A 25891-nucleotide genomic window follows, 5' to 3' on the forward strand; every position below is an offset into this window, starting at 1 on the left:
GTTTTATCATAAGCTTCCTCAATATTTAAATAATTTCAAAGGCGTTTTCAACCTTTCTAGACTTACTCATTTCTTAGTATCTCATTGTATTTTAGTTTAGCTTATTCAAGGTGCTTGGATTTCACCACAACATATAGAAAACATCTTATGCATACATATTGAGAACAATTTTCAATGTTTCAATGTGCTTAGAAAAGTATATTACTTCATCAACCTTTCCTACTAACAATGTAAACTTTGAAACAGGAACTCATACTGTTACCCGTTTTGTAGAGATAGCAAAAAAGTGACCCGATTGGGAAAAGGGGTGATGCAAAACACACGTTTTTTTTAGGGCATAGTTTTTGGCACTATAATTTTTTTTATGTACATTGCGTTTTAGAATGGTAGTGTTTTTTATGCTGATTTTAAAAAGTGGTAATTCTACACCAGGCCATTTTTTTAAAAGGCTTTTTTTATTATTTTTATTTATTATTTTTATTTTCTAATGTATGAAATGTAAATAAATATTTTGTAAATTTAATAATTTTTGAGGTGGTATTTTTCTTCATATTTTCTTGTTTTTATTTTAATTTTAATTTTTTGTAGTAAGGTGTTTAATGTTTTGCATATTTAAAGAAAAAGGTCGAAATTTTGAATTTTCGATATTCTACATAATTATACAGCGTTAATTAATTTTTCAATCCACATGATATAATTGTTTCTAAAAAACAATATTTTTTAACAATTCACATAAAAATAACCATTTTTAACATAAATATAACTAAAAAACTACACATTTTGATAATTTTTTGTAATTTTTTGCTAGAGATGACATGTCAAAATCACAATTTTTATAGGAAAATTTTAACTAAAAATGGCTAAATAATAGTTTTTTTTTTATGAATTTCATGTCAAAAAAAAAATAATAATCACTGTTTTTTTTAAATAATGATTAACATAAAAATTAATGCGAACATCACATAATACAAATATTGAACGCATAACAACCTTAATTGAGTACTTATTCTTCTCATAAAATGTCAAAGTCAAAACATTACAAGAATAACTAATTAATAGTTACAAAAAATGAGTTTGGTTTCCAAGCATAACTTAAATTTAATCAACAATGTCACGTAATCCAAACTCTTCGTCCTCTAGAGTTTCATCATTGTCTTCTTCTACAATATTTTCTGCTTCCTTTTGCTCATTTTCATCTTCTAATGGATCTTTGATGTTTGTGAATCTCCCAATGTGGTGCTGTGGCGCCCACCCTGCACCACCACGGCGGCCCGCCCACCCCCCCCGGGGGTGGCTGGGCGATTCTCAGAATCACCAAGCCACCCCCGAGGGGCAAGCGGGCCGTCGGGGTGGCATGAGGTGGGGTGCCGCCCAGGTCACCGGGGTGGCGCAGGGTCAGGCTGCGCCCACCCCGCGACACCTCGGCGGCCCGCCCACCCCCCAGGGGTAGCTGGGCAATTCTCGGAATTGCCTAGCCACCCCCAGGGGGCAGGCGGGCTGCTAAGGTGGCGCGCGGTGGTGCTGTGCGACCACCCCGCGCCACCACAGTGGCTCGCCCGCCCCCTGGGGGTGGTTGGGAAATTCTTGGAATTGCCCAGCCACCCCTGGGGTGCGGGCGGGCCACCGGGGTGGCGCGGGGTGATGCCGCGACGCCCACCTCGTGCCACCCCGGAGTGGCTGGGCGATTCCCCGGTGGTGCAACGGCACCCACCCCGCGCCACCTCGCCGGCCCGCCCGCCCCACGGGGATGGCAGGGCGATTGCGGCACCCACCCCGCACCACCCTGGCGGCTCGCCCAGCCACCACCGAGGGGCGGGCGAGCTACCGCGGTGGCGTGGGGTAGTGCTGCGGTGCCCACCCCGCGCCACTGCAGTGGCCCACCCGCCCCTCGGGGGTGGCTCCCGAGGGTCGGGCAAGCCGCCGAGGTGGCGTGGGGTTGCGCCGCAGCCCCACCTCGTGCCACCCCGGCGGCCCGCCTGCCCCCCGAGGGTGGCTGGGCTATCCTTGGAATTCCCCAGCCACCCCTAGGGGGCGGGCGGGCTGCCGGGGTGGGGCTGGGGAATCGCCTAGCCACCACTGGGGGGAGTGGGGGGGCTGTCGCGGTTGCGCGGGGTGGGCACCGCAGCACCACCCCGCGCCACCCCGGGGCTTGCTCGCCCCCCTGGTGGTGGCTGGGCGATTCGCAGCACCACCCCGGTGGCCCGCTCATCCGTCGGTGGTGGCTGTGCGATTCCGAGAATCGCCCAGCCACCCGGGGGGGGGGGGGGGGTGGGCGGGCTGCCGCAGTGGTGCGGGTTGGGCGCTGCAGCACCACCCCGCACCACCACGGCAGCCCGCCTGCCCCTAGGTGGTGGTTGCGACTCGCCCACCTCTGAGGGGAGGGCGGGTCGCCGCGGTGGCCTAGGGTGGGCGTCGCAGCACCACCCCACGCCATCCCGGCGGCCTACCCGCCCCCCAGGGGTGGCTGGGTGATTCCGCAGCCCCACCCCGCGCCACCCCGGCGGCCCGCCCACCCCCCGGGGGTGGCTAGGCGATTCTTGGTATCGCCCGGCCACCCCTGGGGGGCTAGCGGGCCGCTGCGTTGGCATCGGGTGGGCGTCGCAGCACCACCCTGCGCCACCCCAATAGCCCGCCAACCCCCCAGGGGTGGCTGCGTGATTCTCGGAATCGCCCAACCACCCCCGGGGGGCAAGCGGGCCACCACGGTGGCGCGGGGTGGGCGCCGCAGCACCACCCCACACCACCCCGATGGCCCACCGCCCCCCGGTGGTGGCTGGGCAATTCCGAGAATCACCTAGCCACCCCTGGGGGGTGCGGGCGGGCCACCGCGATGGCGTGGCGTGGGTGCCGCAGCACCACCTCGCGCCACCTCGGGGGGCGGGCAGGCTGCCGAGGTGGCGCGGGGTGGTGCTACGACACCCACCCCGTTCCACCATGGCGGCCTGCCTGACCTCGGGAGTGGCTTGACGATTTCGAGAATCGCCCAGCCACCCCCGGGGGGTGGGCAAACTGTCGGGGTGGGCGCCGCAGCACCACCTTGCACCACCCCGGCGACCCACCTGCCCCCCATGGGTGGCTGGGCGATTCCGAGAATGTTTCATTCAATATACAAATAATGACTTTTGAATTCATTTAATGATGTTGTTTGTTCATAATGTCATGGTTTTTTAATTTTATAGTTGAAAATTTTTCAATTTCTTTTGTATCTAGCATTTTATGGTTGAGAACATGTTGAATTTATACTTAGGAAAGAAAAATGTTATTCTACCAAAAACATTAGTGTGTTATTTTACTCATAAACAACTTTGTTTGGAACATAAAAATTCGATTTTACTAGCATTTTTTAAAAATGTTGAAGATTGACCCTAAAAAAAATCATCATTCCAGTATAAAAAAAATCATCATTCTAGTATCATCTCTTTTTCGTTTTCAAGTTGTTTTTTGCACGAAAATTTCGTTTTCACTGCTATTTTTAAAACATGTTCAAAATTGACCCTTTAAAAAAAGCATCGTTCCAGTATACACACTTTTCATTTTTAGCACTGTTTTTGATGTTTTTTCGGGGTTTTTTGCCCAGAGTTCCCATTTTGAGTTTATAGTTCCCGTTTCAAAGTTTACATCGTTTACTGAACCAAGACATCCACATTAGTGATTTTTTCTCCTAATTCATTCACATCTTCTTTGTTTCTATTCCCCATGAATTTTGAAAATAGTTAGCACAACTTGTTTGCAAGATTTGTATAATAAGTCTTTGAAAACCCACTATCTATAACCCCTAATTATTGAAGGAAAGTTGTAAAAATATTCTTTATTTTTAGTGGGTTGTTGGTGGTGGTGAAGAGGCCTTGAAAGAAAATTATATACATTTTATCTAATGATAGGAGATAAATTACTGAGATGTTGCATAACCATGATAAATTTGAAATGGCAAATGAGAGTAGACTTACTAGAGAGATATGCCTATGATTAAAGAGAAACTATCTCCCATATTCCACATTGATAAGTGGTTATCAATATAAACCAACAAAACAAGTATTTAGTCCATTTTCCATCCACCTGTGTCTCCTCTTCTCTTCAAAGTTTTAAGTGATGTTCAATGTCATGTGACTGCATATCTTTATTTTCATCCTTTTCTGATGATTTCATGCTTTTATATGAGAATGAATAATCATTTTTACCTGTACTTGCATTTTCATTATGTCTACCCTTTGTTTACAACTTGGAGACACACCAAGTAGGGTCACCATGTATAATTTGAATATATTTCTTACATTTAAACCTAAGCATTTCTCATTGTCCACATTCTTGCTTCTGAAAATCTGGCTTGAGGGGTGATTTTGAACCCTTTGTTTACTTTCTAGGTTCAAATGTCCACATACCTTGTCTTTAGTATGGGCACCTACAAATTCAAGTGAACTCTTCACACAATCAACCCTTTTATATGCCTTCCCAAAAGATATGCTATAGACCTTTGCTTTTAGATTGAAAATTGATAAATTGAAATAGAAACCTCTTTTGTGATCATATTCAACAAATATGGGGGATCCATTGAACTATGGAATATATGAAATTTGATCCAGCTGCAAGTTGAAAATTGGGTTGTTTATAAATTCAAGGAAATTAAAGAATATCCACTCAGCCCCTTCATGTTTCTCATTTGCAGATAGAACAAAAATAAATTTATGCTCATCAGTGTCTAGGTTTCATCAATTTTGGAGAGGGAATTTCATTTTTCTAAACATCCTTGCTTGTATTTCCAAGTATAGAAACCCATTGGCTACATCAAATTTACAACAACCTTTATTTTAATAATGACTATTTTGAGGAAAAAGGAGGTCTCCCATCTATGTGTAAATTTTCATTTTCCTGTTATTATAATCCCTCAGGATCATGGAATAAAGTTGTCCCCCTAATAGTTATGCACTCTTCTTTTCACCTATGACACAAGATGATTGATCATCTAGAACGAAATATGTTTTATTGGATAATTCATGGATGACATGATTCAAACACATTTCTTCTACAAAGTACAAAATGGATTGTAATTCCCGTTCAACATTATGTTTATTCACTAGTACAATTCTCTTTGTTTCATCAGGCTCAGTGCAAGCCTCAAATTTCAATTATAGAAAATTATGTATTTAACGTTGTAATGGTTTATAAAACCTAGTTCCTCCTATGATAATTGGCCCAAAAATTGCATTCCATGCCCCAATCATCTAGCTCACCTCTCTTCAATTTTTTTTTAACCATGACTAAAATTGATCTTTATTGTTCCAGAAAGTGGAAACTCTTGTTAAACAAATTGCCATTTAACTCTCTTGTGGCATCTACAACTTTGTTATTGAATTCCATGAACTCATTCCACTGGTTATTATCATTTTCTAAACACTTCTTCATCTTACCAGACCACTTCAAGCTATGTTTTGAACCAATTTGCTTCATAGGAACAAGAAAATTTTAAAGGATGGAAACCTATCTTAACGTATAGAGATCTTGGTGAATATTCTATGTTGATTAATAGGTGTATTAAATAACTTGGTTTTGAATATGTCTACACTTGTATAGTCTGTGGTAACCACTATACAAGGATGAGCGGAGCTGTACAAGGACTAGTTTCTGAAATTTACTTGTAAATGCAAATTTGATGAAACTAGATTCTAGATATTTCAATATTGCTTTTAAATATTGACTTTCCATTTACTTGTACTCATTTCCTTATCTCACTGCTTCAATATGCTCTTTTTGTATATAGTATGTTTTAACACATTTTTATCCAATCTCCAGGGTCTTCAAGTCTAGTGCTTCCTTCAAATAATGGTGAATATATTCTTGTTACCTTGGTGGATATAGTGGAAGGCATTTCCTAGCTGGAAAAATTTATTATTGCATATATATACATATGTAACGTCAAAGTATTTAGCCATAAACTTTGTTTCCTTCCAAATATTCACTTTATTCTTTTGCTCTTCAACTATTCCTAATAGGTCATCAAGAAAATGTACATGCTAGAGTCCTTATCACATAACATTTATCTTATTTGTGAGAACATTGAATAAAAAAATGTAATCATTATTCAAAAATATTTTTACATTCATAAATAAATAATTATTCGAATACATACATCCAGCTAAACTTTTCTATATAGGGGAGAAATTAATTTGTTAAGAACATTCACATTTGGAATTAGTCTAGAGTATCTTATCCAAAGACACAAATTGTGAGCTTGTGAGTATTCATCCTTTTCAAAAATACCCTTTAATCAATACACTATATATTGAGATGCCCACATCCATACATAATTCGGCCATCTTCTTTACAAGTTCTATGGTGTTAAGCACCCGATTCTCCTTAATAAATCAATGGATAAACACATAGTGAAATGTTGGTATTCTACTCAAAATGGGATAATTTACCTTACAAAAACATATTTCAAAATGTTGGTATTCTATTCAAAAATGGGAAAAATTGATCTTTCTGGTAACCAATACGCTACCTTCATTACTGAAAAGATATCAGATCACCCACTTTCTTAGTCTCTTGCTGAACATTAGGTGCTCCACCTTGACCCACTTATGTCATATTGTCATTTCCCACTTCACGCAAAATCATATCAATCATGATATTATGCCACTCCATCTGCTAAGAACATTCCCAACTTATTTTTCCATTACTTCTTACTACTTTTGGCCACCAATTGACTTAATGGAAAACCACATATTTTCTTCTATAACTACATTCTCCAAACTCTCTCTACTTGTTTTCCATCCGCCTGCTCACTAATGCAGTGTAACTTTCTTTAAAGACCTATATGTGGCTTTCCCTCCCTCTGTAGTCCTCTCATTACCCTCCATATCCTTATTAGTGACACCCTTCACTTATCAACCCTTTAGTTTTGACACCCACACTGGTCTCTGTCAAAAATTTCTTTAGTCTCTAGGGACATCGATTTAGTGCTAAATTCCTTACTTGTATCTCATTATCATGAATGGTGAATGTAGCCTATATTTCCTCTATATAACAAACTCTTCTGGTTGTTCAATGATTCTCTTACTAATCTTAGTTCCATAATCAATCAATTAGGCATGTTACAACATTATGACCCCATTACATGGGTTTCCTTGTTACCTATTATGTTCTACCATATGTTTGATCATTTTAGTACGTGCTTTCCCCAATAATTTTCAAGTTTTTCGTGTTTACTTGTTTATATGTAGCTTCAATGCACATTTGTTTTTAGGAAAGCAAAGAGTGTTATGCAACTAGCTCACAAAAAATGATAGATCAACGACTTAAAAAATATCCTCTTTGAGGGGGAACCTCCTTTACATTACATAAATGAACAATTCTTGGATGACACAAATGATAAGACCTCCTTGCTATATATAGGAGTCTAAGGGATGACAATATAATCAGAGCCTACATAACAATAATAATGAAATGGCCCAATAATAACAATAGTGGGCTTCTATGGGGCACAACAATAACAGTATGGGGGATACATGGGCACAACAATAATAATAGGGGGATACACTAACAATAAAAATAAGGAGGATACACTAGTATTATAGGGACCTAACATGCCCCTCTCCTTCAAAAAAGTGTTTTCCTCAACACTTGAGTAGTTTTGGATGCTTTTGTATAAAATTCTGATCCTCCCATGTGGAATCTTGAGCGGGTAAGTTCTTCCACTTAATGAGACATTCTGAAATTAATCAATTTCGTAGTTTTTGGGTTCTTGTTTTCGTGACTACTTCAATCTCAAGTATGATTTTTTTCTTCTTTGTCATGTTCTAGCAAAATTATTTGAACTGGGAGCTTGTTGTCAATAACCTTCTTTAAGTATGAAACATGGCAAATTGGGTGTACTCGAGAAGATGTAGGTAGCTCCAATTTGTATTTCATTGTACCAATATTTTGCAATACCTTGTGAAGACCATAATAATTGGTTGATAATTTATTATCATTCTTAGCTTACTTGAGGGACATTTATTTTTATGGTTATAGTCGTAAAAATACCTAGTTGCCTACATCAAATCTTATTTCACTATGACATTGATCCTCTTGTTGTTTAATTTGATTCTGCACTAAGTGGGGTTATCCTTTAAGAGTTGGAGAACTTGTTGTTGATGCTCGATGTGATCTTCCACTTATTGAACCTTATAATTTTATCTTAAAGATGATGTGATGGATGGTGGATTATCTCCATAAAGTGCCATAAATGGGGTCATTTTTGCTACAATATGGAAGGAAGTGTTATACCACCATTCAACTAGAGGTAACCACTTGACCCATTGTGTTTGTTTATCAGATAGAAAGCAACAATGATATCCTTTCAATCATTTGTTCACTATTTCAGTTTTCCCATTAGATTGAGGATGATAAGATGATCTATGAGCTAATTGAGTACCAAGATAAGAAAATAATTTTGTCCAAAAATTTCCAATGAAAATGGGATCTCTGTCACTTAAAATAATCTTTGGGTTTCCATATAGCTTATGAATTGTTTCCATAAATGCAGTAGAAACTGTACTGACTTTAAAAGGATGAGATAATGCACAAAAGTGTGCATACATGGTAAGTCTATCAACTACCACCATGACAACAATCTTTCCTTCAAACTTGCGTAAACCTGTGATAAAATCCATCGATGCCTCATCTCAACACTAACTTGGAATGGCTAAAGGTTGTAATAGACTCGGGGTATTAATTGTCTCAACTTTATTTTGTTGGTAAACTAAACATTCTTCCACAAACTTCTGAATATCATATTAGATTTAATTTCTTGACCCTGTGGTAAGTTTTTAAAAATCCTGAGTGCCCTCCTAAGGGGGAGGTGTGCAATTCCAAAAGAATATTTTGTTTGAGTTGGGAATTCTTACAAAGATATAAGAGATATTTGTACCATAATTAATCATTTGTCCAGCTAAATGTATCATATATACTAGGGTCTTGCTAAAAATTTTGAATGAGTGTCCACACCTCTTCATCATTCTTCCATTCATCCCTTTCTTCGGTTATCAAATCAGGTTGGATAATAGAAATAGCACAAAGCAATGCTTCCACATCCTCATCCTTTCTTGAGAGTGCATCTGCAATAACTATTTGCTTCCCTTTTTTGTAGATAATTTCAAATTCATAACCCAACATCTTTCTGACCCATTTTTACTTCTCTTCTCAAGATAATCTTTGTTCCAAAAATTATTTAAGACTATCATGATCAATTTTTACCTTGAAGTGTCTTCCCATTAGGTAAGGTCACCATTTATTTAGTGCATGTAGTATTGCCAACATTTCCTTCTCATAAATAGGTTTGTGTAAATACTTTCCTTTGATTAGACGACTTTCGAAAGAAATGGGTCTTCCTTCTTGTGTTAAAATAACACCATTTCCATTTCCTGAGGCATCACATTCCACAATAAAGGTTTTTGTGAATTCTGGAGTAGCTAATACGGGTGCTTGGCACATTGCTTCTTTAAGATGTTCAAAGGCCTTTGTTGCTTTTGGAGTCCAATAAAATGGATCTTTCTTCAATAATGTTGTTAGAGGTGTTGTTATTCTCCCATATTTCTTAACAAAATTGCGACAATACCTTGTCAACTTGAGAAATCCTCGAAGATTCTTTATGGTTGTGGGAATTTTTCATTCCTTAATGGCTTTAATTTTGTTAGGGTATACCTTAACACCCTCATGAGATACAATATGATGAAAATATTCCACCTACTGTACTCCAAAGAAACATTTGGAGGTTTTTCCATATAATTGTTTCTCCTCCAATAGTTTGAGCACCTTATCAACATGTTGAACGAGATCCTTCCAAGACTTGTTGTAGAATAGTATATCATGAAAAAATACTAAGACAAATTTTCTAAGGAAGGGTTTGAAAAACGAATTATTCAAACCTTGAAATGTGGAAGGTGCATTAGTAAGGCCAAAAGGCATGACCAAAAATTCATAGTGACCCTCATTAGTTTTGAATGTTGTTTTTAGAATGTCTGCGGTCTTCATTCTAATTTGATGATATCCTAAACAAATATCCAACTTGGCGAAGTAAATTTCTCCATGTAATTCATCCAACAATTCATAAATGATAGGAATGGGAAATTTATCTTTAATAGTGAGATTTTTGAGCTCCCTATAATCTGGACACATATGTCATGATCCATCCTTCTTGTGTACCAATACTACTGGAGCAAAGAAATAACTTTGATTAGGTTGAATTATACCAGCCTTTAGCATTTCTGCAATCATACGTACAATTTCATTCTTTTGGGCATAGGGATATATGGAAGGCCTGATGTTTTGAGGAACACTTCGTGGAATCAAATGAATAGCATGATCATGATCACGAATAGGTGGGAGGCCTTTGGGAGTTTCAAATACCTTGGAATGATTGTCCAAGACTTTTTGGAGATCTAGAGAAATAGATAATTTTGATGTTTGAACCTCTAATGAGCATAATTGTGCAATTAAGCCCCATTATTATTTCTTCAAAAAAAAAATCATGTGTTGATTATCTTTCCTAGTTTCCCTGTGATGCCCCTTAATTCAACTTCCTTTCCTTCCCAAAAAATATTCAAGAAAAAGTCCTTAAAAATTAAAATCTATCGTCCCCAAAGATTGTAACCATTGGATTCCTAATACAACATCATCACCGCCCATTGGAATGGAAAGCATTGGATTATTCAACACATATTCCCGCATGGTTAGCTTGATATTATGACACTTTTCAGAGCAATTTACAGTTCCTCCATTTGTAATCATTACTTGACACTTTGGTGTTGTATATAGGAAGCAATTCAATTCCTTACCTATCTTACAATGAATAAAATTATGGGTACTACCTAAATCAATCATCACTATTAACTTTTTCTTCTTGATATATCATTTTATCTTTAGAGTTTGAGGAGTGTTAATTCCTGCCAATGAATTACAAGATATGGTTAGATTCATTTCTTTTTATGGGGTTGGTTCTTGGTGTATATCCTCTTATTTTTATGTTTCTTGTTCCTTTTCTTTCTCCTCTTCACAATCTATGTAAAATAATTTCATCTTAGCACACTTATCCTTTAGTGTATTTTATATCACAACTATAACAAAGCCATTTTGCTCTTTTTTTCCTCCAATTGTTGTGGTGTCAACCTTGTCGGCTGAGGAAGGCTAGGAGTAGTGACACTTCCCTCTTTATAGTTGTGAGTGGTAGACTTCCTTGTTGCCATAACTTTTCTTTCAAATTTTCTTCCCACCTTGAATTCCTTCTCCAATGAATTAGGTTCCCAAAGGAAAACCTCATGTTGGATGTTATCCTTTAAAGTCCCTATGAAGACATCAATCCTATGCTCCTATGGAATATCATTTACCTTGATATTCAATATTTGGAAGTCCTCAATGTTCTCTACTATTAAACCTTTTTGTTTGAGATTTATCAATTGGCTAAAGAAAGTATTTCTCTTTGTATCTTCATATTGTGCTACCAATTCTTTAGAAAAAGAAAGAAAGAAAAAAATTCCAAGTGACAATTGATTTACGATAACAAATCCATCGATACCAAAAAAAAATATTATTTTTTTAATATAAATATGCAATGCATACCTTTTGTGAATGTGACAGATCATGTAGATCAAAGAATTGATCCATAAGTAGTATCCATGTTACCGGATCCTTGCCATCAAACTTCCTCATATCGATATTTGGAATGTGGTTAGTCCTCAACCCACTATTGGAGCCTCTAAAATCAAAATTTGTATTCCTTTTGTCCTCATCATGATTTTCATGGAGTACCTTGTCACCACTAGGAAGCATTTCTTGTAGCAACTTTGTCAAACCTTCCAGGTCTCTTTTCATTTATGTTTTTAAACCATCCTTCAAACCTTCCATCTTAACATTCATCATTTATTGCATGTCACATTTTATACCATGCTTCAAACCATCCATATTAGCTTCCAGTTGATTTTTGGTTACTCTTTACGAGAGTGAAATTTGTTGCACTTGATCTCGTAATTTTTATATATCATGGTTCATTTCCTCCTCTTATTCATGCATCGTAGTATATTTTTCTGGTTTCTTACTAGGTGTGTCCATTTTTTTGCTTCGAGGCATTTTGGAATAACTTCAAAATGATTTTTCAAACAAAGCTAAGAAAATTTTAAAAAATACACACATTTTTCTTGTTTTTTTAGGAGCTCGATATTGAAACTATTATATCTCTGTAATTTTGGCTCTTCAAGGTCTGAAATTGCGACTTGTGGTAGCCATTTGAGTCTTTGCTCCAATGCCACAAGTTAGACCAAGATTGGATTCTTCGATATAAAGTTATGCCCAATCTCCTATGGTGACCTGATTATGGACTTATTTAGTAAAGTAAACTTGTACGAAATTTCCACGTAGAAAAACTACAATCTGTGTACGTTCAACCACTTTTTATGAAATATAAATCTGATTCTTATAGAAAAAGTTATGATGATTTTCCCTAGGTCACTTGTTTGAGCTGAATTATGGAGCCTAGAAAAACCCTAACTTCTTCGTACCATATCTCATAAAATATAGTGAACCAATATTTAAAAAATTCATGCGTTCAACTCCCACTATGGTCACCATTTTAGCTTCTGAAGCCTTGTAGATTTTTTTTTTTTATAGCAGAAATGTTAAGATGGCCTATTTGAAGCAGCAAAACCCTAGAATCCAATGCTCTTATACCAAATTTTATGCAACTAGCTCACAAAATAAAAGATAGATCAATGAATTAAAAAGTATCCTCTTTGAGGAGGAAACCTCCTTTACATTACATAAATGAACAATTCTTGGAAGATACAAATGATAAGACCTCCTTGGTATATATAAGAGTCTAAGGGGTCACAATATAATCAAAGCCTACATAACAATAATAATGAAAAGGCCCAATAAAAATAGTGGGCTTCTATGGGGCACAACAATAACAATATGGGGGATACATGGGCACAACAATAAAAATAGGGGGCTACACTAACAATAACAATAAGGGGGATACACTAGTATTATAGGGACCTAACAAAGAGTAAATTCAAGTCACTGTTTAGTACGTTTGTGTCAATGTTTTCCATAGATTGCATACTTCTTTGGTTGCTTTGCATGCAGTAATATAGCTTACCTAAGATTTCAAACGTGACTAGGTTGTTAGGATTTACTTGATTAGATGACTACATTGAGATAGACTCTTGTATAGCCAATGGACCAACACTAGAAATAAAGTGCATACAAGCTATCAAGGATATTTACTTCTTTCTCTGTAACTACATGAACAAATTTTACTATTGAATTATTCTTTCTCTATATATGTGATACGATTCCATCATCAATTTACAATGGAATATATGGTCTATTGACAGGGATCAATAATATCCTTGCACATTGTACATTTCTTCCATTTGGCTGGATTCCCAAAGGGCCTTATTAGTTGTGTCACAGGGAAGGGACCTAAAATTGGTTAATTTCTCACAATGCATCCATGTATAGGCTATAATAGGAAATAAAAACTCACTTGTATACTTATTAGTGCATTTTTAAAACTTAAAATATTCACCATCTGCTTGAATATTGTTTATCATTTTCTCTGCATATTGTTGTTTCACAAGAGGGTGACACTGGTATTGCAATTTCCAGAAAGGTTGGCATGATTCCTCATCAGATGGAATTAGGTGGAAAAGGCGTTTGTATTATATTTGAGGATGTTTATCTGGATCTTGTAGCAACCAATGTTGTCAAGGGAGGATTTTCTTATAGGTATTTAATAGTTCAACAATTTTATCAGTGATAGGGAATCCCATTTTTTTCAATTGTGATGACATGAAATATTGGTTGTTCACAGTGGTCAGAGATGTACCACGGTCAAAGTAGTTCTTATGATGGGATAGTTGCAGATATCATCGTAGAGAATGTGAATGCCAAAATTGCAAAGATGAAGGTTGGCCCACCACAAGAAAAATGTGATATCACTCTGATTGTCACATAATCCTTTGCAAATTTCATTGAGGGTCTTGTTATGGATGCCAAGCAAAAGGGAGCCAAACTCTACCAGGTTTGATATCATTTTTCACTCACACTCAAAACACACCCGTAGATATGTGCCAAAAATACCTTATCCTCGTTAACATTCCTTAAAGCATTTCTATATTCCCTAAAAACGGATATTCATGTCTTTTATGACATTCATCTTTGGAAAGAAAATTACCTTTGGAAGAGGTTTTACATGCACATAATATTCAATAGTAGTGATTTTGTCCTAAAAGAGGATCACTTCCCTTTCCGAGCATGTTTTCAAATTTTAACACTTGATCTAGATCTTGCATTAGTTGGTCATTATTGGAGAATTTCAATAGAATATAATACAAAAATTTAATTGGATTTCATATTGTACTGACAGGGTCTGGGAGACAGTGACATTGGTTCTCATGGAATCACAAATAACATCCTCATGGTGACTAAAGTCAAGAGCACTGTCATCAACTTGCCTTCTCCTTCATTTACAATGGGTTGATCTGAGCAATTCGATTTATAATGTAGGGTGTATTAGGATTTTGCTATAACAATGAGTGAGAAAGTTGTTATTATAAGAGAATGTGTCTCCATATAATAATTGAAATGCTGGTATCAAATAACGTATAGCCCTGATTAATAATATGCCCTCTTAATTATTATTAATAAATTCTTTTGGTCAAAATCAATTATTTTAGTGATGGAATTTATGAATGAATGATATTTTAACATCCACGAGACTAAAAATAGTATATGGGACCACCAACCTCCCTGTTTTTTTCCTTTTGCGATTCAATCATTTTCTTACTCAAATTGATGATGAGTTGACCCAACCTTCTAACATTCCCCTCGCTAAAAATACAATGCCAAGGAATTGATGCTAACATATTTCCATAACTTTCCCTAGTGTCTTTGAAAGCTTCACATTCTAAAATGAAATGCTTTTATGATTCCACTACCCTAGGAGTGCGAAAAGTACACAATTGTTCTTCCCAATCTTCTTTAGGTATCTTCCACTATCCCATTTCACACCGAAGTTGATGTGAGTTAGTTCTTCATTGAGCAATAATAATATTTGTTCTCCACAGAATTCTAGCTCCAATGTACTCTTTTTGTTGGAGATCACAAGTAGGCTTGAATTCTTGAACATAGTATGTCTTCTTTCTACCCAACTCTTTTACCCACATATGCTTACAAAACTTCTCCATAATAAAATTCTTTAACTCCTTGTTATTTGTGGGACAAAAATTGAGGTAAATATTCCATTTTTGCATCCATTTTTTGTTTTGTCTCATCCATGATTTCGTTTTTTCACTCATGCCTTTATTGAAGATAACTTTTAGCCATCTACCTAGTCCCATTTTCTCAATTCCTTTTAGGTACCTTATAAGACATACCATAGAAATTTTCTCGATGGGATTTTCTCATGTTTCACTCAACTTCATCTCATAAGGAACCAAACGTTTTTTTTGAATTTGCTCATGATCAAGCATTTTGGGATTTTCTCAATTTGTTTTCATTTTGAAACAGGGATGTTCCTAGCCCACAGTTCACACCCATATAATATCACTAGACAAACTAGGAGTCCAAAAAGAACTTTAATCATTTTATAATCCCATATGTCTGCCTCTTTACATCTGTTTTGAAGTGCATGTAATTCTTTCCACTCTCCTAAATTATTATTTTATTATTATTATTATTATTATTATTATTATTATTATTATTATTTCTTTTTTTCTGTAGTCCTCCAAATTAAGTTGGTTTTTGAAATCAATCCTATGGTATTTGTAGCCATTTAATTATTCAAGAATGTTTCCTTCAAAGAAGAATGTATGTTGGCTCTACTTCCTTTTATTAGAGAAAATAATTACTTCAGTCTTACTGGTATTGATTGCATCCCCATTGCTTTACAAAAATGTTCAAGGGCATATAGGTGCATATGCAATCCATAGGTCGATTTAGCAATCAATACAAGTTCATTAGCATATAAAAGAAGCTTTATCACAAACTCCCCCAACCAAAAACCATCCCCACCTTGTAGATTTAGTTGCTCTTCCATTTTATCAATATATAAACCAAAAAGGGTAGGGGATAAAGGACCGCCTTACTTGACTCTGATGTCACTTCTAAAACTTTCTGAAATTCCTGTTGAAGTTCTAGTTTTGACTTTCACATCTTCATAAATCCTATGGACAACAACTCTATAATGCAAACAAATTTCAATTTCTTCCATTCTACACCACAACTTATCTCTAGGGACCATGTCAAATGCCTTTTTGAAGTCAACAAAGAAGAAAAATACTTCTTCTTTGTCCCCCCAAACCTTTTCAATAATGTGTCTCAACATGATACCATGATATATTGTAGAATGCTTCAGTCTAAAACTCACTTTCCCTTTTTCCATCTTTTCTTTTACTTCTTCCCACTTATTGATTCTATTTTCTACCATGTCCTTGAAAATATTTGAAAATAAAGGATTGATCATAATGGTTCTATAGTTGGAAGAATGATTATTGTCTCCAATTTTAAAAATGGTATTGCTATACTAGTTGTCCAATCTCTTGGGAATCCTTGTCGAATGGCGTTGTTGAATACCTCCATGATGTGTGGTGCCAAAATGTTCATTCCCCACTTTAAATATTCTTCTTGAAGTTCAACCAAGTCCTTTGCCTTCCCTGTTTTCAACTTCTTAATTTATGGTGCCAAAATGTTCATTCCCCACTTTAAATATTCTACTTGAAGTTCAACCAAGTCCTTTGCCTTCCCTATTTTCAACTTCTTAATTCCTGCATCCACCTCTTGTAATGTGAAAATATTTGTAGTTGTGTTGATCCTGGGAGGAGGCCCAGCTCTAATTTTTTTCAGAGTTGTATTGCATAATAAAACCACTTATTGGCTGTAATATTATTTTCAATTTTCTTTTTCCTTTGTTGAAGTTCCTACCAACAAAGATTTAGGTTATTCTTGCCTAGATATATTAACTCTTCTTGTCTTTTTTGCATGAATTCGTCTGTTTTCCTCTTTAAAATCTTCTTGTATAAATTTACATTCATCTTCTTCTCTCCTACATTTTTCAAGGTTGTCCTTGTCTTTTTTCATTCCTCATGAAACCAAGAATTCATTGGAAAATAATTGGATTCTGATTTCCTATTTTTCGCTCTTTTTCACTTCTTAAGTGCACCCTGAATTATATTTGTTAACTCATGACTATTGAGGCTTTGGGAACCAATTTTCTCATTTTGAATTGATATCTCGATCATTTTTTTGAAGATAGTGCAATTTTCTTGTGTTATAAGAATTTCCCCCCTTAATATCGATTGTCAAGAACATTGAGTTTTCCTCCTACATTGTTGTTAGCTTAGAGGGTCGTGACCTAGGTTCATAGTTAGTTACACCAAATAAATCCCTACACTATTGGCCCTTTCGGCATCAATCTACGTAGCGTGGACTGAAGTCTCACCCAAAGTAGTATGGGGGGATGATGGAACCAAGTTTTCGCACCAAGAGATCAGTGTGATGTCTTTTTATGACCTAGATCTACCTTCGCGTAGATCTCTAAGCCTTTAAGGCTTATCACTGTAACTTCCCTTAATCGGCTTCTAGACCTCCATGAAGGTCTACGACTGTCTTTTGCAGACCTTGAATAGGAAAATTATCTACTTACGCACACCATAGATTCTCCTTAGATCAGTATTTACTTATATCTGCCTAAGTGTTCAGTAACTTCAACAGAAAGTGTTATGATCTTCGTGTAATCAATTAACATTAATTGCTTTTAGATAATAAGATAGAACAAGTAAATTTGCGTATCAATACATCATTATTTCATAAAGACATTATTCATCACAACATATATTGCATTCATGCATGACAGAAGTAAAGAGATAAAACATAGTAATTTCGGCAACAATCTTCTTTATTGATCTTCAGTAAAGGCTTACAGACTCAAAATTTCCCTGCGCACTCAACTGCAGGGGTCCACGCACCCAACTGTGGACACTACTCTAGGCCTCTTCACACTCAGTTGCAAAGCCTTTTTCCCTTCTAAGACTTTTGTCACTAGACTTCTTCGCTCGTACCCATAGACAAACTTCGATTACTGCCTTAGACTCTCTAAGACACACCTATTTATACAATCCCATGGTCCGCAGACAATGGGTAGATCTCAAAAACTAACTCAACTTTACATGAACGAGGGTAGCTCTCAACTAGCTACGTGCTCCACAATCACAATTTGTGGAGACTTTTCATCTTTTTACATCAAAACTTGGGCTTTTGCCCCAAAACTATCCCAAGGGACCCCATCCCAATAGGTCCCCAACACAAAGGTTATCACTCACCCTCGAGTCACTCGGCTGGCACGTTGATCTTTCTATGGAGATCTTCCAGCTCCGCCCACACAACTGCTACTTCAGTCGTGCTCTGTGTGGCTTCCTACTTCACTTGTTCCACCAGCTGCTTTGTGGTGTGTCCTTCATCGGCTCGCTTGATATTCTGCTATGTAAGATGCAAGTTCACCAACTTTTCTTGTATGTTGGCCGAGACTATGTAGGCTTTGTCCAAATAAGGACCCAACTGTTCCTTAAGGACTACTTCCTTTTTCTGCGTTGCTTCCACTTGTGAAAGAAGTTTCTTTGCCTCCTGTAACTTTAAGAGGCACTACGTCGTAGCAATGGAGCGTGTCATTGCCCTCACTTCGTTGTACTACTGTTGGAGCTCGCAGATATCTGTATTCAAAATCTTCACGGCGGGATCTTCTTGTAGGGGTGTCACCACTTCTATGGCATGTTTGAACAAAGATGTGTAGTTAACAATCGCGTCATCCACAATAGCGATTCCTTCATTGACGGCATCTTCACGTTGTTCTCGGACTTCAGGCGGAGTGGAAGGCTATGACTTGAGTTCCAACTCCATGATTTTCATGTTGAGTTTAAACTAAACTCTAAAACCTCTGCCTTAGAATCTTAGATGCCTACAGCGATTTTTTGGATCTTGGCCTCTAGTTGCGCTTCCTTAGGGATGTGAAACTTCAACACTGTTTGGCACGCCTCTGCAATTTTTTCCGCCAACTGAGCATTCTACTCCTTGATTGTATCTCATTATTTCAGAGCCTTCATCTTCTTGGAGAACAATTGTTCATTGTTCACCCTATTCTCACTAATTAAACTGAGAGCGCATTGCTCCCGCGCTCTCAATTCCGTTGTCACACCTACCTGCAACGCGTGAAGATATTTGTTGGGGAGCGCTACAATTTTGAGGCCTATGTTCTTCAGAGTACTGAGGACAACCTTTTCATCGGCTGATTCGGCACTCAGGGATCCTTCTAGTAGCGCGATTGTCCTGAGATCCACTATCCTGACTAGCTCGACAACCTCACTTGTCCATGGTGCCAGGCTTGTCTGTGCAACACCCACCTGACCTGTGCCCACCTGTATCCTGCTAGTCTAGATTTGTAGTTCACACAGATCCTTTTGAATAGTACCTAATGGCTGTAGGTATTGTTGCTCGAATTGTTGCAATAGTTCAACGGTGGTGTCACACACTTTGTCCCTGATCTCGTCGAGATCTCCCTCTGTCAGCGTAATGGGATCTAGCGGTGGCTTAGTTGCCTTTGACTTCTTCTGGGGCCCCTCCTTCTACTGTTCTCTGTACCTCTTTACCCAGAATGGAGTGCTCTGCCCTTCAGCACCGCCACCACTCTGTGCTGACTTTTCTTGCTCTTCAGTCTGGGGTGAAGGGGATTTACCACTTCACTCAGAGTCGTGTTGCTCTTGTTCAACCTGCTTCTTTGCAGTGTGCTCCTTTTCTAGCCGAGCCTTCTCCTTGGCCTCCTTCTTCGCTGCGCAGCTAACTTCTGTACCGCCTATTTCGCTGCATCCTTCCTCCTTTTCTCCATCGAACTCCCTGCGTCTTCGCTAGTACCTACAGCCAGTTTAGACAGGGAGTGCCAATATGCTGGCTAGCACTTGATGACTTCCTGAATCGTATCGCCCTTGGCAAGATGTGGAAGATCGAACACTTCTGTTGCAAATCCTTCCACGCCCTGATATAGACGCGGTGGAAGTTTGCCTTGAATTCGACGTACTCTGATAGCTACTCATACATGGTTGGGGACAACTGTGGTCGCTGGTTGATGGCCATGCGAAAGATCGCCTCCATTAAAACCAAGAAAAATTTTGTTTTTGTGACCCGTGCGGCCCAAAGGGAGGAAAATTGTGCAGCCTCCAACAAACCTGCCTCCAATGGGGGGAACTAAATTTCCTCCAGAAGCACCCAAGGAACCAATACAATAAAGAGCAGCAAGCACGTGTAGTGGAAGGTCTTTCTCTCATCTTGAGCCTCACGAAAATTAGCGAGGAACTCACTACACAAATAGCATGACCAGTTAAACTACATGCCCTTCGTGCACTATGAAGCTAACGAGATCACAAGTGTTGGAACCTCGTATGCACAACACTTCCTCATGACCTTACCAACTAGTATCTACATGGAAATTTTCACCGTGGGGTCAATGATGGATGTTATGGAGTACCTGCGTGGCTTCTTGATAAGCTCAAATTTCTTCTTCATCTTTTCTACCAAGTCGCACTCGCTTGTCTTACCGCCAAACTCCTTGGCTAGATTAAAGCCTTCATGTGGCAGGAGCGTGATTCTATGGATGAGCGTGTCTATGATGGGGATAGGTGCGCCAAGCCATAAACACCCAGCATGCACCAGAGTCAGCAGTTGCCTTATACGGGTGGTATTGATATTGGAGCGGTGGTAATGGGGCACCCAAAACAATTTCAACAACCCCGATTTATTTACTTCACGGATCCACTCAACCCACCCCAATGTAGTGACATCGGAGTCTTTGTAATACACATGTTTCATGTAATTCTCTGTCGTGAGGTGTGGGAACCTCTCATGGTCATCCAAATCCCAATCCTCCATCTTTGAAATAGGAACCCGCGCTAGGTAGGGACCTTCAATGGTGATATTTTCCAGCAACAGGGGCGTATGAATGACAAATTTCTCCGCATCCGAGTCCTTGGTGACCTTCACCTTTCCTTTACATACAGGGATATACTCTGGAAAATTGGAAATGGGCTCTGCACTCTCAGCATCTATATCATTCGCGTCCTCTTCGACCTCGAAATCTACAAACTTCTCAGGCTGCTTGTCCTTCTTCTATGCCTGGGTAGGAGAGTGCTTCCTAGGTGACTCGCGCACTGGCATTGGCCTCTTCTTCTTGTATTTATTCAGCTTATGGGTCTCGCGTACTGGTGTAGGCTTCGACTTAGGCAATCTCGATGTCGTAGGCATAGGAGCTAGAGATTCCATGCTCACAACTTCTGGTGTCGCTCTCTTGGAGGCAACAATTCCTCCGGTTCTTGTAGTCTCACCTGGTCCTGACATAGTGCTGCAAATAAACTGTCAGATTCCATCAGGTAGAGTATCAAACACAAAGTTAGTGACCAAATCTTCAAAAAACTTCTGATTTATAAGCGACACACAGCACAATGCAAAACTTCTAAGGATGCAAAGTGTTTTCTGCTGGATGGCCACGCGCAATTTATAGGAGATTTTTAATTCAAATTCAACTGTTCCCCCCAAAATCCATCCATTAATGCTGAATTAGCGGCAGATCTCCAAAGATTTCATCCTTAAATGCCGGCCCACTGCTCCTGTTAAGCTTCTCCTAGCTGTCAAATCATGAACAGTGACCCTAACGGTCATTTTCTGGATGTGCTGCGCGGTGTCTCCCTCCATAGCATAGCTCCCTTTGCGTGGTCTCTGGTATAGTGACATCACCCTTTTCCGCACAGCTCCTCCATCGCGTAGCTCCCAAACTGGGTAGTGTAGTTTATAGTCCAATGCTCCCTTACATCTACCTGGAGCACTGAGACTGTGCTATTGTCATGTAGTCATTGAGCTGAATCTCCTACATATGGCTACAACCGAATTCCATTCACCCTTCACGGAAAAGGTTCTCCATTCAGTTGTGCGAACTGAACTGCGCCTCCATCTTTGATTTCTTTGATAATATACGGCCCTAGCCAATGCATCTGAAACTTTACTGGAAACTTAGTGAACTTACTATCATATAATAAAACCAAGTCATTTACCTTGAATGTGTGCAATTTGATGTGTCGATCATGCCAAGCTTTCTCACATTCCTTTTGGACTTGCTGGTGGAATCCAACCAAGAATTTGTCCTCTTTGAGCTCCATCAACTTCGCAAGTCATTCTTCCAAAGCTTCGCGATCCACCATTCCTATGAAAGCCAATATGCATAGGCTAGGCACGATATATTCCATGGGCATCATAGCTTCTATGCCATAGACCAACCGAAAAGGTGTCTGACATATTAACTTTTTGAAAGTAGTCCTATATGCCCACAGCACCGCAGGCACGCACATGTCCCAGTCATTCCACTGTGAATTACAAATCTTTGTCATCGCGTTCTCCAAAATTTTTTTGAAGGCCTCAACTGTTCCACTAGCTTGAGGATGATATGGCGTACTTTTCTGATGATACACCTGGAATTCTTCTGTTAGCGCGCTGATCATTTCATTAAGGAAGTGCGTACCTTGATCACTCATCAACACTTTTGGGCAACCGAACCTGGTTACCATGAATTCAAACAAAATTTTAGCTGTTGTAGCCCCTGTACAATCCTTCACAAGTTTTGCCTCCACCCATCTAGTCAAATACTCTGTTGCAGTGATGATATAGCACGCACCTATTTTCTTGCCTGGGGGCTGAATTGGTCCTATAAAGTCAACTGCCCATTTCTTAAATGGTTGCAATGAAATCTGAGGATTTAATGGTAGCTCGTCCCTCTGTGATGGCCTACCCATTTTTTGACATGCATCACATGCCCTACAATGTGCTTTAGAATCTTTATGCAACGTAGGCCACCACAACCCAATGCACAAAACCTTCTACGTTGTTGCTTTTCCTGCATAATGCCCTCCCACAGCTCCTCCATGAGCTTCAGCGAGGATGCTATTTCATTCAAAATCAGGCACATATCGTCGAATTATCTTGTCTGATCCCATCTTATACAAATGTCCTACGATTACTAAGAAATCTATCGCATGCACTACCAACTCTTTCTTCTGATGGATGGTGTATCCTTCTGGAGATGTCCCGGTAGTCAAGAAGTGGATAATATCCAAAAAATGGTTATCCGCAACACATACCGTAAAGAGCTACACATCGGGAAGCCCTTCCTCCAAATTAGTAGGTTCCTCCCCTGTTTCAATGCGCGGAAAATGGTCAGGTCCTGTATTCAACCTTCCTCGCTTCACAATTACTTCAAAGTCATATTCTTCAAATAAAAGCAACCATCTATATATCGTCCCCCCCAACATAGGCTTATTTACTAGATACTTGAAGGCAAAATGGTCTGTGTACATCTTGAAATGTCCATCGAACAAATAATGTCTGAACTTTTGGAGCGTGTACACCATAGCCAATCCTTCACGCTTTGTTTTTGAGTAATTATTCTCAGCCTTTGACAACTTTATGCTCGGAAATGCTATAGGATGATCCATCTCACCTTCGCCAGCCTATGTTAGTACTGCTCCCAACGCAATACACGAGGCATCAATGTGTACATGGAATCCTTCTTCCAATCCGGGAAGACCAAGATCAATGCGATGAGCATATTTTCTTTCAATACATCAAACATTCTTCATCCTAACAGAATGTAGCGTCCTTCTTTAATAACTTCTCCATAGGAGCGGTAATTTGAGCATAAGCCTTGATGAACTTTCGATAGTACCCAGTATGGCCCAATGTTGCGCACAACTGTTTAACACTCCTTGGGGCCTCCAAATTGACTATGACCACGATCTTAGCAGGGTCCACCATTAATCTTTGTTTGCACACCACATGAACCAACAAAATTCCAAAGGGGACACAGAATAAGCATTTCTTCAGGTTCAGTGTGATCTGATATCTTCGGCGCGTATCCAACATTAAGCGTAGACTGGCTACATGGTGCTTTACTAACCCAAACATTGTCCAATCATCAAAATATACCTCCAAGAATTTGTGAATGAACTCTTTGAACATCGCTATGACTACGTGGGATAATATCGCCGACGCATTCTTGAGTCCAAACGGCATCACAATATACTAAAAACAACCCCATTCTGTCGTAGAGGTTGTCTTACTCCTATCTTCTGGCATGATCTTAATCTGATGGTACACAAAGAACCCATCAGTGAATGAATAGGCCTCCTACCCTCCAACATTTTCCAATACCTCATCAGTGAACGACATCAGGAAAGGATCATGGACGCAAGCATCATTAAGATTTCTTAGATATACACAAATCCTTATCTCTCCCTTCTGCTTCTTTTCCTAAACTACCATTGGGCTCACCCAATCAGATTCCTCCACTTGTTCGATAATACCTGCCTCAAGCATCTTGTCCAATTCCAAGCGGATCTTTTCCTTGTATTTGGGATTAAGGCGATATCACCTCTGCTTAACGGGGTTCACTTCCTAAGCCCTTGAACATTGGCAACTTCATTGCATTCGACATGTTGAACGGTGGCGGGGGTGGTGGTGGTGTGGATGAAGGTGTATGTTGTGGGGGTGAAGGTGGAGGTGGTATGGACAGTATCCATGGAAAACCATGTCTTATCAACTGGATAGCACTCTATGGTGAAGCCTGTGCTGCTCCCTCGTCGTCACTCACAAGAGGTCCAATCAATGGGTTATATTCAGGGCATGTTCTTCCCCTATCTCTGAAGAGCTTCCCACTTCACATAGCTCCAAACATTAAGGCAATGGTATAACCCGTTTCTCGCACAACAACATCTTAATCCAAGTATTCAAAGATCTTAGATACTTACCTCGCGGTCCCTTGAAGAAGCGTCACTCTGCTTCGTTGTAACTGACTGAGGTGTTGACCATGAACTCTGTAACAAATCCTCCTATAACCCAATCAAGCCAATGGTCAACAACACACGTGATCTTATCTTCAGAAGCTTCCAACCTCCGCACTAGCTATGGAGTCCATACTATTGGACCATCAAGCCTCCACCTTCCTTAGCCATCTGCCAATTTAGAGATCCACTCATATAGTTCAATAAGGAAGGTACAAAAGAAAATTTCATGTATTTCTGTGTACAAATATCTTTCCAACCAATGTTCTTTTGTCAAGCGCAGATTCTTGTTTTCTTCCGCTGTGAATTCGTGGATCTTTCTATCCAACCACTTCTCAATTTTCTTCTTGGTTAGATTCCAGTGATGTGACATCACACATCACATCACACATTAGTTGTAGAACCTTTCCCCTCTAAGACTTCTATCGCTAGACTTCTTCGCTCGTACCCATAAACAAACTTTGATTACTGCCTTAGACTCTCTAAGACACACCTATTTATACAATCCCATGGTCCGTGGACCATGGGTAGATCTCAAAAAATGACTCAACTTTATACGAACGAGGGTAAAAACCCTTTTTGACTCTCAACTAGATATGTGCTACGCGATCACAATTTGCGGAGACTTTTCATCTTTTTACATCAAAACTTGGGATTTTGCCCCAAAATTGACCCTGGGGACCCCATCCCAACAATTGCCTTTCTTCTAACCAAGATAGATTTATATAAATTGGTTTATGATCTTATTTTAACTCCCAAATATGCTCTCTTGTATTAACTTCCTCTATCCTTTCAATTAAGCTTTGTGAACAAATAACATTGTCAACAACACTTGCCCCATTGTATGTGTTGCAAGTGAAGTTCCCAGACCTTTTCCATCTATCTAGATCATTGCAGATAATTAAGTTGAAAGAACCACACAACATAAGAAAATCCTCTTCAAAATGATTACTAACTTTATCGTCTTCTAAACATATCAACCATTGAGGATTCTC

The 25891-nt window shown here is 39.2% G+C and overlaps 1 pseudogene; it reads left to right on the plus strand.

The window, feature by feature from the left end:
• The first annotated feature begins 2748 nt into the window (after positions 1-2748).
• On the plus strand, positions 2749-14512 carry LOC149222686 (NADP-dependent glyceraldehyde-3-phosphate dehydrogenase-like; annotated as a pseudogene).
• The last annotated feature ends 11379 nt before the right edge of the window (positions 14513-25891 follow it).

Source organism: Pinus tabuliformis, chromosome Q, assembly GCF_031772625.1.
Source record: "Pinus tabuliformis cultivar Carrire ecotype Pingquan chromosome Q, CPIR1, whole genome shotgun sequence".
Lineage (NCBI taxonomy): Eukaryota > Viridiplantae > Streptophyta > Pinopsida > Pinales > Pinaceae > Pinus > Pinus tabuliformis.